Below are 17,871 nucleotides of genomic sequence, written 5' to 3'. Positions count from 1 at the left end.
ATTGAATTAATTTTAGATTTGGAAGTATATTGGAAACCTCTAATTTATTTTTTTTTTGTCTCCCAAGATCATGGTATTCCAACAAATTTGAGTAAAATAAAACCTATTTTAAAAAATGAAATCCTGCTTTCAGCTTGATAAATTAACACTGTAAAGGTAATGAAAAAAGAAGATTAATGTTATCTACTTCTAGCTTAAATACTTTTGTTCTTGTTCTTACCTAGCCTCTGAAAAAGGCAGAAAAGAGTGATGCAAGCCTCCTCTTTAGCTGCTCTAAACAGTTATCTAAAGCCTCTGAAAATTAATTCTAAACTGTGCCTTAATGTGTCATGACATGCAATGCCTTGTCTAATAATTCTACTGAAACAAAATCTGGTTCTTGCATTTATACAGCCTTCAGTGTCCAGTTGGTTTGATGTCAGCTGAAGGCACTCATGGTGATATATGGGAATTGATTGTTGCTAGGCTCTTGCAGGCCTTCTTCTTTAGAAACAGTTTTGGCAACTTTGGGAAAAACAGGAATACTCAGTTTTAATATGTCTGTTAAAAAGATGAAGGCAAAACATTTTCAGGGAGGTAGTAATGTGAATTCTAATCCATTCAAAAGGTTTAGGGTGTTCTGAGTTCTTGGAGAAAGTATATCCTTGAAGGCAAGGAGAGAATTAAGCCTTTTGAGAGGAATTAATTTCAAAGTTAATTTTAAATTTCTCTTTACATCCTGATGCCTATGGCTGAGTGCATTTTTTGTGTTATAGGAATGTCATAATTTTGAATATCATATAAATTATTCAATATAATCCTGGATTTAAGAAGCCTCCAACTATTAATATAAGAGACTTTAAAGTATTTCAGAACACAAAAACTAAGTTGGGAGCACAGTAGCTTCTAGACTCTTTAAATGGTCACCGACTTCAGTATGCTGAGTAAAACTTTTAAAAAGTTATTATATCCTGCATGCTAGAAAAGTTAAATATAGTTGTATGGTAAACACAAATATACTATGCAATCCTCTAATAAAGAAACAAACATGTGGGGCTCTAGATTAGAAGCTGCCAGTTTCTTCCTGTCAGTAGTGACTGTATGCCAAATTCTGCCTGAGTTGTGCAGTGAAAATCAAACTGAACTTTGAAATTTGCATTTCAGTTTCAGAGTGTGAAAAATGCATGTATTGTATGATTGGCTTTTCACAAATATTAAAATGAATATTGTATGTGTTGTGTTAGAAAGTAACGCTGTATGAATTCTCTTAAGTACTGTGTTAAATATAGTTTTAGGTTATAAAAAAATGTTAAAGTAGAAACGATGCTATGTAGAATACTTTTTTTTCTAAAGAAAGGACTCATAGTGAGATAGCAGCCACAGGACACCTAAATCTTTCAGAGAAAAAGAATTTATTGCCCTCTTATCAGAAGAAATGAGCTTCTTCCTGCCTTGAAGGCACTGTTAGGATTTGGAGGAAGAAGTTGACCATGACCAGACAGAATCCTGTATTTGAATGGAATTTATGCATCATGTATGAAGTGTATGAATATGCAACAGGCTGTTGTTTTTAAGGGTTAATCCTTTGTTCAGGGGTGTCCTTTTTCGGGCTCGTGCTGCCCAGAAAAAGGTACCTGGACATCTGTAACTCTTTGTTTCTATTGTCTCATATTGTCCTAATTCAATTTGTCCAAATTATTATTACTCTAATTGTATTACTATTTTTATAACCATTTTATTACTATTAGACTTTTAAAATTTTAAAAACAAGTTATTGGCATTTTTCACCAGGGGAACTTGTAGCCAGTCTTGCTAGAATTATCACTGTTCCTATGTGTAACACTGTGGTGAAGAATGCTGTCGATAGTATGAAGTTTGGCATCAAAAACTAGTAATTTGACTTCCTAGTTACCTGCTAAAAATCTTGTTAAAAATGCATCATAACAGAAAGCCAACAATGACTACAAGCACGTGTGGAAGCTCTTAAGTAAAACTTCAAAAAATCTTCACAGTTATTTGTACTCTGTGAACTTGTCCTTCCTTTTAAATAGATACCTCTTACTTTTTTTCCTTGACAATATGGGGTTTTTATGGTTTTCAACATCTTTAGTCTTTTTTTTTGTTTTTAATATCTCTGTTTTCTGCACCGCTATTTTGATTGTCTTTGCTCACTTGTTTTAAAAATAGTTTGGTTTTATATATATACATATATATATATATGTGTATATATATCTAGCACTGAGTTTTTAAAGAGTAGGAGCTTATTTCTGCAGACAAATCAGGTAATATTTTAAGCTTATTATCAATCTTATCCATTTAAACCTGTTGCTCTGAACAGTTCTAATGAAATGCCTTGAAGATATCTTTTTTAGAAGGCTTTTGTTTTATGAATCCCTCAATTTTGGGTCTATATTCTATTTAAATAAAATAATGTATCTGATATCCAACACCATGTTATTGGCTTTTCTGAATTGCTGGCAGTTGAAAACATAGATTATATTTTAATGCTATTGTGAATCCCTCTCATGGTGTGAAATTTGATTTAAGCTGTAATCTTACACTGCAGATTTCCTCACAAATATTATTTCTAAGTGCCATGTGCTTTTTTTTTTTTTAAATTTCAAAAAGACAAGCCTTTGACAGAATGGCTCAAAATTAAGTTGTCTTCAGTAAAACACATCTTATGAACATAATACAACTTTCTTTTAAATAAGCATTCTATTAAATAAACATTTAACTAAAACTTACAGGAAAAATCATTCCTGAGGAAACTTTTTTGGAGTAATAGTTACATCAGGGCTGAATTTTAGCATTCCTAGAATGCCATATCCTTTTCTTTGAGTGCTAACACCCTTTATCTCTGGCGTGCACAATCCTTCATTTAAGCAGAAAAGCAAATAGGTTTTCATAAAGGAATGTATTTTCACTGGAAATTTTGATTTACAAATACTGTTATATAATGTACTAAAAATATAATGGGAAATATTTGGATATAATTTGTTTTGGCAGTGAGGAATTGTTTGTGGACATAGGTTTCATATTTTGTGGGAAGTTTGGGGTAGGACGAGAAACACATGTACATATCACACTGACCCCTAAATGATGGTCCTTGATTGAATTTATCAAAGTGAAAATATGTACTTCACAGTATTGAATGGGTGATTACATAATCTTATAGGAGCTAAAGAGAAACCTAGACTTTGTACTAAAAACCAGTCATCATCTTTCAAGGATTTCTTTATTAATAAACACAGCTCAAGGTGGTTAAAAGCTCAAACTGAATTACCCTTAAATGTAATGCAAGGTGCCAAATGACCAATAATGCACATTAATATGCTTTTCTTGAGACATTTTTCTCATCCATTCTATTGCTGTGATTTGCTAATACACAAAGAATGAATTATGACAAAAAGTAAAATACTTAAGAGACTAAATTAAATTAATCTGTATAAAAGCTTTGAAATTATTGTATTCATCTTTAAATATATGATCAAGCTGTTACATTCTTCCTGAAAAAATTGAGCATTCTTGCACCCTCATCCAGTTTGATAGAAGACATAAGCCACAATCAGTAGTTCTGATTTTTCCAGAAATCCTCTTGGACTTGAACAGTAATAACAGCTTCAGGAAGACCAGATGCAAAAGAATGAATACAACTTGTTTGCTGAATTGCAGAACCTTTGACTGGGAAGTGTCAGCTTGCCCAGAGTGCAACTGAAAATCACAATGTAGTGAAGACGATCATTTAGGAGAAATATCTATGGTCTTAGGATAAAATACTGAAGCAAAGGTGATAAGAGGTTAGATGTGCTTTTTAGGTATTCTACTGCTTCAGAGGTGACGCATTTGAGGTGTAGATGTGTGATCAGCATATATCAAGCATGAGAATATTGAGGTAGGTCACATAGATTCTACTGAGTTGTCCTTGCCTTGTTATACATATCTGCTTCAGGCAAACTGCAGTGTGTGGGGGTATTCCAGGAAATAAGGAGCCAAAAATTGATTGTTAAAGATAGATATTATTGTTGGGTAGGTCTGACCAGCTTATCAAATGGAATTGTGAGTTCTGAGACTACAACACTGAAAAGATTCAGCTACTGAGACCTTCACTGTCTCACTAACTCAGCTGGAGGTGTGTAGTAAGTGGAAGTCAATATTGCACAAGCTGTCAATTCAAATACAAATCACTACAAAAATTCACTTGTTTTGTCACTAGGATCTCGTTACTGATAATTTATGTTGGAAGGAGATAGTACATTTAACAAAGAAACGAGCTGCTGTTTGCACAGACCTGCTGGAAAGCTCCACCTGCTTTTAGCAGGATGTTCTTCAGTTGTGGCCATGAGTTGCAGTCTGAGTTATACTATATCCATCAATAGAAATTATTGCATTGAACAGGGCTGCTCTATTTGAGGAAAGAACCAGAAGGTGAAGGGACTCCTATTTCTTGTCAGTGTGCCACCATTTAACAATTTATCAAATTTGCCTTGTTGAAAGGCTCTGAAACATTTTGAGAAGCCTTGACAATTCAGTGAATACCTCAGATCTTTTTCTCTCATAGATAGAAATTATTGCTATGAGAAGCTGCTAGGGTCCAGAAGAGCTTCTATGTCTTATTCACATTTAAAACATTAGCTGGTAATTTTCCTGCTATAACTGCACAGAAAACTTCCAGTATAAAGTTTTACACAAGTCTATTGCTTTTCTTCAGTCTTGCTCATTTAAGCTTGTAACAGATTAAAAATAGAAGTCATTAGACATTGGGCATTAAAAATGAAAACTGAAACTTCAGGTTGCCCTAAAATATTTGTCTAGTCTAATATATTCTGATATTATAACTTAATATATTAATACGTGCTTTCTTCATATAGTGGGAAGTTACTTGGATCCGTTTCACATCTTTTATTTACTGATGCTCTTTTGCTGTATTTAGTCAATTTACTCTTAGTTCAAAGCTGTTAGTCACATGCTTTTATATCAATGTACCTGTAAAATATAAGCTGCAATATAATCCCCAAATTATTATTATAGTAACAGTCAGTATTTTTAAACAGTTATATGAACATGTAACATCACTGTTTTTCATTTTCTTTTGAAGGATTGGGTGTTCTGGAACATGTGTTTTCTTTACAAAGTAGTAATCATATGCTTCAAAATGGAAAATAATTTAAATAGATAAATAATGCAAGAAATTTGAAAACGGGATGAATAGGAAAGCACATTCATTAGTACATTTTTGTAAGGAAAATATGTATTCTAAAGAAGTAATTCTTTGGTGTTACAGTTTGTTTTTGTCATCTGATGGATAACATGAAAACATTGAGCAGTATCTGCTGATAAGTTTATTTTGTTCTAAAGTAATTATATTTAACTGTTAAAAATATTTAAAGACATTCTTTTTTTGCTTTCCATAGATAGGAATCTTTATCTATGTAAGTGATATCTGCTCTAGCATAAAGTTATTCACATGATCATCCTTGTTCACATATTACTAGTGTATAAAAGCTCATGTCCTAAACTTTGTTTCGATGTAATTAGAACTAGCTTCTCTTTTTTAGAAAAGAAAATATTGCAAATTTATATTTTTTCTCATGTAATCACTTAGGCTGGATTTTTTGATTTATATTGCTCCTATTTTTTTCATTTTGTAAATATTCAGAGAATAGCTGTTGAAAATAACAATCCCCCTCCCTCTAGAAATCTTAAAATTTAGCAAAGGGAGCATTTTCTTTGATATATTATGCAGTTTGCTCAGGCTTGTCACATCAAAGAGAACACAAAATTAATTTACCTTAGTTTAACTCTCTTCCAATGCCCAGAGAGTAGGAAAATCAACACTGTCTGTGTATGAGAACACAGGAATTAGGCAAAGCATATATGGTGCTTTCTCCCCAGTGTCCTTCCAGTCCCCAGCTACTCACTGCTCAGGGGAGTTTTGACAGATTTCTGTTTTCAATAACCTCATCTCTATTTTTTTGTTGTTTTTCCACAGACATGATTACATAATGTTTGAAAGAAATTGATGTTTTGCCATGGGAAAGACAAATTTCTCCCTAGTTTTGTTATGGATCACATGAACTTTTTTGGTATTTCCTGATGGTTTGATTCAGTGCCTTACCTGTATGGGAAAGGAGAATATCCTACTGAGTCTCTATGTTGCTTGTGATTTTATGGACATTATTATATACAATTTCAACATAGTACTCTGTGATTAACAAAGTGATAAGTCCCTTTATTTTTAATTTTTTTTCCCTTTTCAATTTTCATTCTAACAAGCAAACACTGATAGACAAAGTTAGACATATTTGCAGATGTGTGTGGGGGTATGGAAATCACTTTAGGCTGCTGATGTGTGCAAACTGTGTGGAAAAAAATACATAACCTACTTTATGACTGTTTTTGTGGGAGTGTAATAGAGAATTCATGAATATTCAACTGCTTACAGTTGTAATTTTGTGTATTTTTAGACTAACATTAATGGTTTTCTATAATTAAGGAAGCAAACATGTTTGCGTGATGGTAATTCTGGGAATAAAATTAGAAGGATTTAAATTCAAGGATATTTGAGGAGTTTAAAGTCCAAAATACATATATTTTAAAGAAAGTTTCATTTAAATGGTTGTCACCATCTTTTCAGCATGATCCAGTAATTCTGTTGAAGACTAATTATGTTAATGTCCTAAAATATGCTTAGCAGCAGCAATTCAGCTCTCGCCTTTTTCTTCTCCTATTTTTCCTTGCCCCATGAGCAATCTGTGATAGTCGAGCAGTATTACACTTGACCTGAACTTGTGTTCATTTTGTGCATACCTCCATGCAGCAGCAAAGTAAACTTGACAGCTTAATTCTATGTTAGGGGAATGTTTGCAGGGATAATCCTATTCACACTGCAGGATAAGGATGCCCTGCTCGTGGCTCTGGCATATAAAACCATTAGCTTTAAATTGTGTGCTCACATTGTGATCTTCTTAGTCTGTAAACCAGCTTTTTTTTAGCAGTTTATTGGTGAGAGAGAGTAATTTTATGATACATTTTCCTAGCCAATGCCCACTTCCTTTTAAAATGTAGCTGCAGAAAGCAACAAACCCTTCACTTCATATGGATTATCTGATAGAAGACACATGATATTATGTTTTAAAGCTGTACATGTTTTGGATTAAATTGTATTTAATGATAAAAAAGACCATCTTGGTGTAGAGGTCTAAAGATAATGTTTCACAGGTCTCTACAGGTGGAGGCAGAGAAGTAAGTGGCCAGAATATACATTAAGATAGCTCCCTTAACTCCCTTTTTCTTAACTACCTTACAGTAGGCCAGTATTACTCCTGTATGTATAAAAAATTTGATGCTGTGGGATAATTTTTGGTTTTGTTGCTGTTTTTTGTCATGCTGTCCTGAGACTTTAGATTGGAGATGGATCTCAAAAATAGCTTGGTTGTTTAATTTAATTTTTTTTTTCTACTAAGCCTAATTAGATATTAGGAAAAAATTATTCTCTGAAATTTCTTGCAACTGGCTGCCCAGGAAAATGGGGAAGTCACCAAATGTGGAGGTGTTGAAAAAACATCCAGATGTGGCACTTTGGGGTACAGTTTAGTGGTAAACGTGGCAGTGCTGGGCTGCTGGTTGGACTTGATGATCTTAGAGGTGTTTTCCAATCTTAACAATTCTTGGACTAATACAAAGAAAATCAGTGTTAAGAATCAACACAAATCTGTCATTTATAGGTAGATGTACAGAAAATATATTGGTATTGTATGTTCAAATAGATTTATTCTTTTATTTCTTTAATATTTATATGTCTTTATTTGGAAGGGAAGTGTTAATATATTATCTTTATGTATTCAAAAGCTGAAATATACTACTTCAAAAATACCAACAGTGCACCTGAAAATTCATAGTAATATGTACCTTGTTAATATCTTGTATGCAATGTGGCTGCTTTTAATCATATCTAGAGGTGGTTGTCCTAATTTTGCAGATATGGAAGTAACAAGAAAGGTAGACAGACTCTTCAGAGCAGATAGGGAGTGATCCTCATGTTCATTTTTCAGTGTTGAAACATGGAACAAAGAGGGTGCTAAAGGGCTGATGCTTGCTCCGCTTGGCCCCCCCTATGGCAGAGGTGAAAGTCCTAAACCCAGGAGTATGTTCAGCCAGAATTCTAAGTCTGGGCCCATGTGCACATGTTTCTGACACTAGAGGGAAAGTCCTAGCCCAGCTTGAGGTTTTTTGTGCCCACTGTTCATGCCCTGTGTATTTTACTGTCCTTGGTATCCAATCTGCCCTGTACAGCCATGATCCCCTCATGGAGAACTACCACAGTTCCTGGGTTTTTCCTGGTGTAGCTGCAAATTATAATACTGAATTCAATTAAATCCAATCCTACAAATCAATCTGAATTCCATTCAGGTGCTCAGTAAAAAGTGCAAATTAAATCTTTTGCTTCTGCCCTGCAACCTTCAGTGCTCTGAATCTCACAAGCTCAACAGGAGATTAAACTCTGTAAATTTTATGCACACACTTGGCATTAACAGCCAAGACTCACATGTCTACTGCATTTCCAAGAGCTTTCTGCATGTGAAAACTGAAGACTTTTTACTCAGAGCTACAACCAAGAGTTTGTCATGTTTGTTGCAGCTGAAGGTCTGCTGTAGCTTCATGGTTTTGCAAGGTGAAAGCCTTGCTGGTATGTACCAAAATCTTGAAGAATGGGTAATGAACACAAGAATCACTAAAAAATAATCAGTATTTCTTTAACAGTTGATAGAAAACCACTGAACTATGATTAGAATTAAGTTTTCCCTTAGAATTTACAATCTCTTAAAGTCTAGTAAGCTTTGGGAAGTGGAATGTATAAGATATTTTTGGATCTCCAGTACCTGATAATCCTTTAAAAAAAAAATAATTTATTCACAAACAACTCCTATTTTGTAAATTAAATCCTCTGCACTACTAGTCCAGATGTATATGAGAGAAAAAAGAGTATTTCACTAATAATGCTCTAAAAATTAGATAAAAAACTGAATTGAGAGATAGGGAAAGGAAAATATATGGCTTCAGTACGTGCAATTAAAAACTTTGATGAAAAGTGCCTTTCTAGGAAAAAAAAAAAGGGTTATGATTTTTAAGGTCCCTGACAAGGATTTAGGGAAAAATTGCAGAGTAACACTTGCTGAGTACCTTTTTCATATGTGCAGTGTGTTGTTTTTATTATATTAGTTTTGGGATACTTAGTTTGTGCAAAACAAATGTAACCTTTTTCACCTTTTCTGGTTAAACTTTTCAATATCATGAATGGAGACTCATTTCTTGCTTGAGACAAAATATTTTTGAACCTCATGGATTTATGTGGAATTTTGGATAGTTTTATCAAAGGGCTAATGACAAAATTATTGTTTGCTATTTTTACAGAAAAAAAAAAGAGTATCTGCCTCTTTATGGTGCTGGTACAGACAGCGTTAAGCTTTAAGTGTAGCCCAAATCCCAGATAACTTGGACTTCACATCTGACCTGTTTCAGAATAAAGGCTAGCATAACAGATTTTTGTCATTTCCCTTGAATTACAATCCATAGTAATGCCCATTACAGCAGATGACAAACTATAAGCACAGTGCACAAACTTTCAGTGAAGACTTTGTATTTATACAAATATTTTTAAATTTTGACTTGTACCTATCAGTAAAAATTTGGTTTTGTAAGGCCACATAAAATTAATGACTTTCTGCAAGCACTGCGAAATACTATAATAATAAGAAGAAATGGAAACACTTAGAGTTGCATATCAGAATATCACCACTGCCATTATATTACCTACAAGACCATACCTGGAATAATACTGATCTAGTGGGTTGGCATGCCTTCTGTATTATGTTTTATAAAAATTGTTATGAAAAGAAAGGGAGGAACAATGAAACATGCTTAAAGAACAGAAACAATCTTTTAAAATCTGAAAATAAGACAGGCTTTATTAATGAAAATTAGAAATAGCTGAGAGGAAATGCAGTCTTGCATGCTAAAGATCCAGCCTTTCTCTGGGCCTTGTGAACATAAAGAATACTCTAAGGAGCCACTTTCCTGTGTTCAAGATCTACACCTGAATGAGGTAGTATAAGGAAAAGAATAGCAGCAAAGATTATGCATTTTTTCCTCCTTTTGCATGAATTCCCACACCTGCTGCATGCAAGAAATTGTTTTCCCTTGAATAACTTACCAAAGACTTTCACAATCCTTTAAAATACATCTCCAGTTGTCATTGTTTCAAAGGCAGAAACAAATGTCAATTAAGTGCTAACTGAGTGTAAATCAATTCTGTGATGAGTGGTTTGCTGATAGGTGCTCAGTGCAATATGCAATCCCAAATAGAGTCAGTAGAAGATCCAGATAATCTATTTAAGTATCTCTGAAGTCAACATAAAGCTCATAATGTCCCTTTTCTTAATTATTAGTTTGAAAAAACGGCCATGCCAAAGAAGTCCCTAGAAATTAAGAAAAATTTTGAGTTAATGTTAACCTACACTTTGACCTACCTGTAGCAGAAAGAGGCATGAACAGGACAGGTTTTCAGAACCCATGGTTAATAACATAAGGATTTGAAAACATTGCAAGCCAGAGAAAAATGTTGAATATGAATGTTTTTCCAAATGTTGCACAACTTGCTGCCAAGCATAAACACGAAGGAATACCATGCATGCTGGATAATATGGATATACCCATTTCATTCCCTTTCATTCTTTATTAGTTTGATGAGGTTGTACACACAGCAGACCAGTTTTGCAATCCCAACTCCAGTAAGTCAGTTGCACTTCTATGGATTTTAGGGTACTCTGTAAAATTTGTTTTATATGGGAGGAAGATCTGCAAAAAACCCTCAATGGTATGAAGGTAACTATTGATGTACTTTGAAGAAATTTGCATTTTCTTTAGAGAACTGATTTTCCTTGTCCAATGCTACAAACCCCAAAGTTAAATGACTTATACAGCTGTGATGACCTCCAATAGATGTAAAACCTGCACCTATTTTTTCTTTTTTTGAAAACAAAATAATCTATGTCCACAGCAGTACTGTTTCACGTTGTGATCCCTGAGGATGAATTAGGCTTCTGTTGAAATGCTGCTTTGCTTTCTGCTTTGGCTGGGTGCTCTCACTGTTTACCCCACATCAGGTCTGGCATTTGATGGAGCTTTGTGAGCTGATTCAGCACACACTAACCAGGGAGTGCAGGGAAAGGCAAAAATGAGGTGTACTGCTCTCAGAAGTGACCTTAATCATTCAAGCAGTGAGAATTACACTGCTCCCAAGGGAGAAAGAAAAGCTGTAAAAAATGAAGAGAGCCAGTAGTGAGGTGTCCTGTGGCAGTGATCTCTTGATTATCTCAATGATCCTGGTGGACTTTGTCCTGAGATACTGTTTGGTTTTTGTTTTTGGCAGAGACTGTTGAACATCAATCTGACAGTACCCCATGGCAGCTCTCCTTCTCTTATCAGTATGGGTTACTCACCTTGCTAGTGCAGGGATAGAAAAAATTTGAGACCTAAGTGCCTGGAGTTACATTGAGCTCTGAGTTTCAGTGTTGTTGTACATCTGCAGTAATTTGAGAGATGAATTATGCAGCAGCAACCAATGACTTGAACAGTTTGGTGGGAGGTCAGAGTGGTGCCTCTGCAGATCAGGAGAATGCAGGAGAAGCCTTAGCATGAAACAGCTAAACAGAACAAGACTGTCTTACTGCGCTATATGTCATATTGCTGGATGAAAGAGGTTTTTTCATGTGTGTTTTAGTTTTAACTACAGACTGTATGAGCAAAAATGCTAATACACATGCTTACAGCATGGGTAATGCTAATTGCACATGCTTAGCATTTCCTTTGGTCTCAGTCCAGCCACCCAGGCATTTGAGGCAGTATATAAACAGCATGAGGGTGAAATGTGTTTACCCATGACCAGAAGCCATGTTGTGGAATGGACTGACAAAGGTGTCCTTCCCTGTAGCAGTAATATACTTGTGACTTTAAAATCTAGTCTTCAGATGCTGACTAGATACTTGCTACTTTAGCATGCTTTACTGGTAAAAACAACTGCAAAGCAGAAAAAAACCCTGCAAGAAGTGGAACTTCAAAATGAATGTGTTTTGACTTTTGCTGTCTAGCTCCTGCAAAAGGCTAGTAAGACCTTTGGTGTGTTACCTCTCACTCCTCCATGAAGGACTCTGACTTCTGTTACCACAGAATGTGAAAATGCCATGGTCTGCTACTGGCAAACTGGGACTAGCAGTTGTTTGTGACAATCTATTACATAAGGTACAGTTTAAATATTTTTATAGAGTTATAAAGTAGAATGATTGTACCATGAATTTTTTCTGTCAGAACTACTTACAGTATAGTAGTGGGCCAGCAGTAAGATTTGCTTGTTATTCTTAACCCAATGAAAATAGCCTAAGGGATGCAGACATCACTTATTGTAACTTGGATTGTGGGAAAATTGCAGGCAGAATCTTCACAGCTACAAATCTAAAATCACAGTTACTGAAGTAGTCAGCCACACTCTATCAACCTAGTAGCTCCTATTTCCAGGATAGTTGGCTGGTATGAAGAAAACAGTACATGACATATGCCAGAAGGTTATTCCTGATTGAAAGAAATACTGATTTTTATTTTGTCACTTTCTTCCCCTAAACACTGAGGGGGAGAGACAGATGCCTTGTGCTGCAGTACACCCTGTAGTATGGAAATGAAACACTGTCAGGGAAAGTATGAGATGGCATCATTTGGGGAAATTTTAGCCAGGTTTAACAGACAAACTCCTGTGCAGTTCTGTGTGTGAGTTTGTCATTAACCCAGTGCTGGTAAGGACAGGTCACAGCTCTGCTCCCTCTTGATCTTAACTGTGACAGCTGCATTTGCCAGGTGTCTTTTTAGTGGTAGAGAGCCTTAACCACCTTTAATCTAAGGTATGACTAAAACTGCTTTGGTTTTAACACTTAGGTGCTGGGTGTTTTTGGTTGTGTATTTCTGTCGCATATTTTGGGTTAATAACCCCAAAACAACCAAGCAACTGCACAAAGCTCTGTCTTCATTGTCCATAAAATCCCAACCCACATATGGTTTAAACAGTACTTTTATTATAAGGAGGTGGTAAGTGTTCCTTAAAATAACCCCCAGCTTTTTAATTACTGCTCTGGGCACTTGAATAAGTGCAAATGAATTTCCTAGTAAACACAGATGTTTACTGGGAAACTCAAATAAAGGTGTAGGAAGGAAATTCAAGTGAAATTCAAATAGTCTGTCAACATGTTGGAGAATTTTTAAAGCAAAACCATCATTAAAAGAATATTTGTGTTAGTTTTCACTGCTACTTCACATGTGCTAATTCTATTGCTTGTGAAACGCTGCTTTTTTTTTTGTAGCACAGCAATAATATTTAGTGACAGTGTTTTTGAAGACTTTTCTCCTCCACTTGATTATTTCTAGTAACTTGCTTTTTAGAGCATGTTCCAACATACTGCTGTACCACTGCTGTCTGGGGCAGGTGTGCATGACCAAGACAGGAAAGTCTTTAGCCGTCATCACTGCCCAACAAAATTGTCTCAAGAGTGTTACACAGTTCTAAAGCGTTATGTTAGAATAAATTTTAAAAATTAGCTATAGAACAAATCTGAACTAAAATCTGAACATGAAGTGATCAGATCATGAATCTGAACATGATATGAACATGAAGACAGAGATACCACCAGGTTGGAAATGAGGTCACTCCAAAACATTCCAGAAAAGCTGTGAAACACAGTTCTGGACTAAGCTCCTGAACAGCTCCTGTGAGTAATTGTGTAGAGTGTCAAGCAAGATTATGCATTTGCCTACTGTAGACTGAAATCTGCAGATTTATTTATTAATGCCTATAATCAAACAGAATCAAGCAACCGAAAAAGAGAGGGCTAAGATGACTTAAGAGCCAGGATGAAGGTAAATAGGGTAAGGAAGTCAAAAATCTGCTCTTGTTTTGTTCAAGTCCTGTGTAATTCAGTTTTAAAGGGAGCATCTAATCATTATGCAAGACCATGTTTTTAATCACCCACTTTGTTGTTTTTTTTTAAGTTCTATGTTCGCTACAGCTGAATTTCTAAAACAGTGAGGAGGGAAGGGTGGAAGGGAAAAAAAGAATCATATTTCAGGGGGTTTTTGACACCTACAAGAACTGCTTTTTAATGATTAACACTAGTTATCAGATCTTTCCCTTTCTGAAACAGTATCACAAAGATCTGCTGTTCCCAGCAGTGCCCCACTAATTCAGCTCACTAGCAAAATTAGCAGCAGGAAACAAACCTTTGAAATTTTCCTCATTTATGAATAGCATTGTTCATGTGATAAAGGATATGGGCTCCTGCTGTAATTGTTCCTGTGTTAAGAAGGCAGCAAGTTATTTTCTCTCCATCAGTCTTTAAAAGAGAAAAATCAATGGAAATAAATACACATACAATTAAATAGTGGATTAAACAGCCAACTGAGTGACTAAAAATTTCTTTCACTTTTGAACTCTTCTTAATTTTTTTTTTCCTTTCTCTGAGGGATAATATTGTACTGCCATTTCTTCACAAACGCTCGATAATGCTAAAGTGCTTTGAAGTTGCCACTGGAGAAAATAGTATAACAGATGGAGCATGAATAAACTCACAATGCTGTCTCCTTAATCTCAACAAAGGCAATTTTTCTTGGCAAAAATATTTAATATTTAATTCCATTTACTTATAGAAGTTTGATCCCAGATGAGAACACAGAAACTGAGGCAGAGCTCAGAGCCCAGTGCATCTATATCCTGGCTTTTTATTGGGAAGATTAAAAAAAACTTCATATAGAATGTGTTAAAATAGCTGTGATAGATAGCTTGTTCAATGCTGATCTGGGGCCACTGGACCCAAAGGAATCCGTGAGTTAGAATCACAGTAAGGTGCTATTACTCTTTTTGCTTTGTACTGTGGAAACCAGACCCTGGCCCTCACATTTAGTATGACTTTTCTCATGTGTAACTGTTATCAGTGGTTATAGGTGAAGTTGCAGTTCTGGTATGAAAAGTAATATTTGAACCTCAGGTATATTACCACAATAAATAAAACATCTATGCACTTTTACTACCACTTACTGAGATTCTTTTTTCTGTTGGTGTACAGCTAAAGAAAAGATGTTAAATCTTTCCTTTGAGCATATCATTCTCAAAACAATTTTTCTAAAAGTCTTTATCTGAAAGATTAAAACAAGCTAGTTTTGATGTTTTTGTCAATCATCCTGCAGACAAAAAGACTTTGGGACACCCATGTGCTCTTCCTCCTTCAGTTTCTAAAAAGATATTATAGTTCCTTTAGTTAGGAAAAAGATTGTGAAACAAGTTTCTGTACATTTTCTATAGACATTTTTACATTTGTACATCTTCTAGACAGTACAGAATTTCATACTGAAGTGGCAGTTGTGTTCTTTTGCTCTCATGCACCAACTAGTCCTTAATGGCACTCAGAAGTTGCTTACCTTCTTTATAAAGTTCTGTGCTGCTGTATTTTCACTGTGGATTTGGTTCCCCCCCCCTTACTGAGGGCTTTATGATGGAGCTGCACAACCTGATCACTACTGCTCTTAAGATGTGAGGAGAGAGATACATGGTGAGTCAAGCCTTAAAAGTTCAGGCAGTAATACTGCTTCTAAAACTTGGGTAGTGGTTCAGAATTTGAAGGGTATGCTCAATATGACTTCTTTAAACTTGTTAGAGGCAAGATGCTGGAAAGCAAACACTCAGAAGATGTAAATCATGAACACCCTGTACAATCTAAAGGAGTTTGGATAAAAAGTTACAAAGTTTCATAACAGAAATATAATCAATGTAATTTCTAGCTACACAGGGTTTGTTAGATATTCCTGTATCTAATCCTAGGAACTGATGAAAAAGATTGTAAGCCTGCAACAAGTCTCTTTTTCAACATACTTTTTGAAGTGACATCAACAGCCAGTCAAATTCTTCACCCCTGTCACTGTTGCATAGAAATAAAGGGAAACATATTATAAAACAAGTTTTTTGGGTGAACAGTAGCATGTGTTTGGTGTGGTTTTGTGTCCTTTCTGAAGAAAATGTTGGAAAAGTGAGCTTGAAATGGCTTCTTTGCAAGTGATGCAGTTTAGACTAGCAACTAGAATCATGGTGTCTGTATTGGTTATGCTGTTACAAAACTGAAATCCAAGTCTTTTAAAAGCAGATCTAGACCAGCACAGACAGAGCACCAGTCCTCTGCAAGGAGAAACCCCATGTTTGTGTTTAGCACCACTCATGGTGTTACATTCTGCCTTAACATAAGCCTTGAGGAGCAGCTATGCTAGCACTTCCCACTTTGGACATGGATTGTATTAATCTTTTTCTAGTTACTGAATGACTTTAAATTTTTTTTAATATTTAAACAATGTGTGAATTAATTGCCTGCTTAAACCATCTTCTCATTTTTCCATACTTCTAGAGAGATTTGGTGACCTTTTAAGTCTCTTTTAATTTGCCTTCTAGATCCAAATGTTCCTTTTTTCTCCATTTTCCAGGAAAATAAAAAGTTTAAAATAAGAAACAGAAAAACACCCCAGACTCTCAAATCACTGCCTTAAATCCACACAAAAAACAAAGGGCAAGAGGAGATGTCCAAGAATTATGTCACAGATTAAAACCTCAGCCAGTTCAGGATCTGTCTTCAGAATCTGAATAGATGACCTGTCCTGTGCAGCCCCTGTAGGTGTGAGACCAATGCCATAAGACATTGACACCAGGACAATCACTTTGGCACAATGCCAGTGCAAATAACACATAAGGACATGATGCATGTATTCAGACTGTTCTATACAACAAGAGTGTATGTTAAGAAGGAAAAATAATGCTACTGGATCAAGCTCTCAAAGGAGAAGGAGAGTTTTAGATAAAGTGTTGTGCAAAGAAATAAGTGAAGAAAGACATTTCACTTGCAGTTGGACCAGATGATCTTCGTAGGTTCTTTGCAACTGAATTGCTGTATGGGCTGACCCTGACTGGATTCCAGAACTGCTCTTACACAGGGGAGAGAAAATATAATGAAGGGTTCATGGGCTGAGATAAGGACTGGGAGACATCACTCACCCGATACCTTCATGGGAAAAATAGACTCAAAATAGGGATGTGAATTGAATTCATTGTTAACAAAGTCAGGGCAGGACAACGAGCAGCAAAATAAGACCTTAAAAACACCCTCCCCCCACCCCTCCTTCCTTCCCATCTCTACCTCCTCCCCCAGTGGTGCAGGGAGACAGGGAATGGGGCTTATTGTCAGTTCATTCCCTGTAGCTTCTCCGGTACTCAGCATTCTCTGTTGCACCGCGGGGTCCCTCCCATGGGACACAGTTCCCCTCTCTCCATAGGTGTAGCAGCTTGGCCAGGTGCCCACTAAGCCACTCTATCACTCCCTTTCCTGTGGAAACCCAGGGCACTGGGAATATTTCTCTGTCTGCTCTGCTCTTCCCTGACCCCCAGGGGAGCTCTGACTTTGACCCTTATTCATGGAGAAAGTTTCCTAAACTCCAGAATAGAATCCACTAGAGTGTGAAGTATATTGTAAAGAGTGGTGTAGATGTATCACTTAGGTGGGAAATTTAGGTTTTGGGATTTTTAGTATGTAGTGGATGGAAGCAAGATGGAGGGCACAGGGTATCATCCTGGGCTTCTTCTTCATGCTTCTTCTTCCTCCTTCTTCATGGGTTTGGGTGGCATTTTGTAATTGTGGGGAAAGGTCCACATTGCGGGCTCTTTGGGATCAGCTATTGTCGCAGTGTGGTTTCCTGTCTCACCTATCCCATCCCCCTCAGGTGTGCCAACCTTTCCCCCTCCCCCTTTGCCCTCCTGCCCGG

Source organism: Agelaius phoeniceus, chromosome 4 (genome assembly GCF_051311805.1).
Source record: "Agelaius phoeniceus isolate bAgePho1 chromosome 4, bAgePho1.hap1, whole genome shotgun sequence".
Taxonomy (NCBI): Eukaryota; Metazoa; Chordata; class Aves; order Passeriformes; family Icteridae; genus Agelaius; species Agelaius phoeniceus.
The sequence above is the reverse complement of the archived record's forward strand: the minus strand, read 5'-3'. Positions refer to the sequence as shown.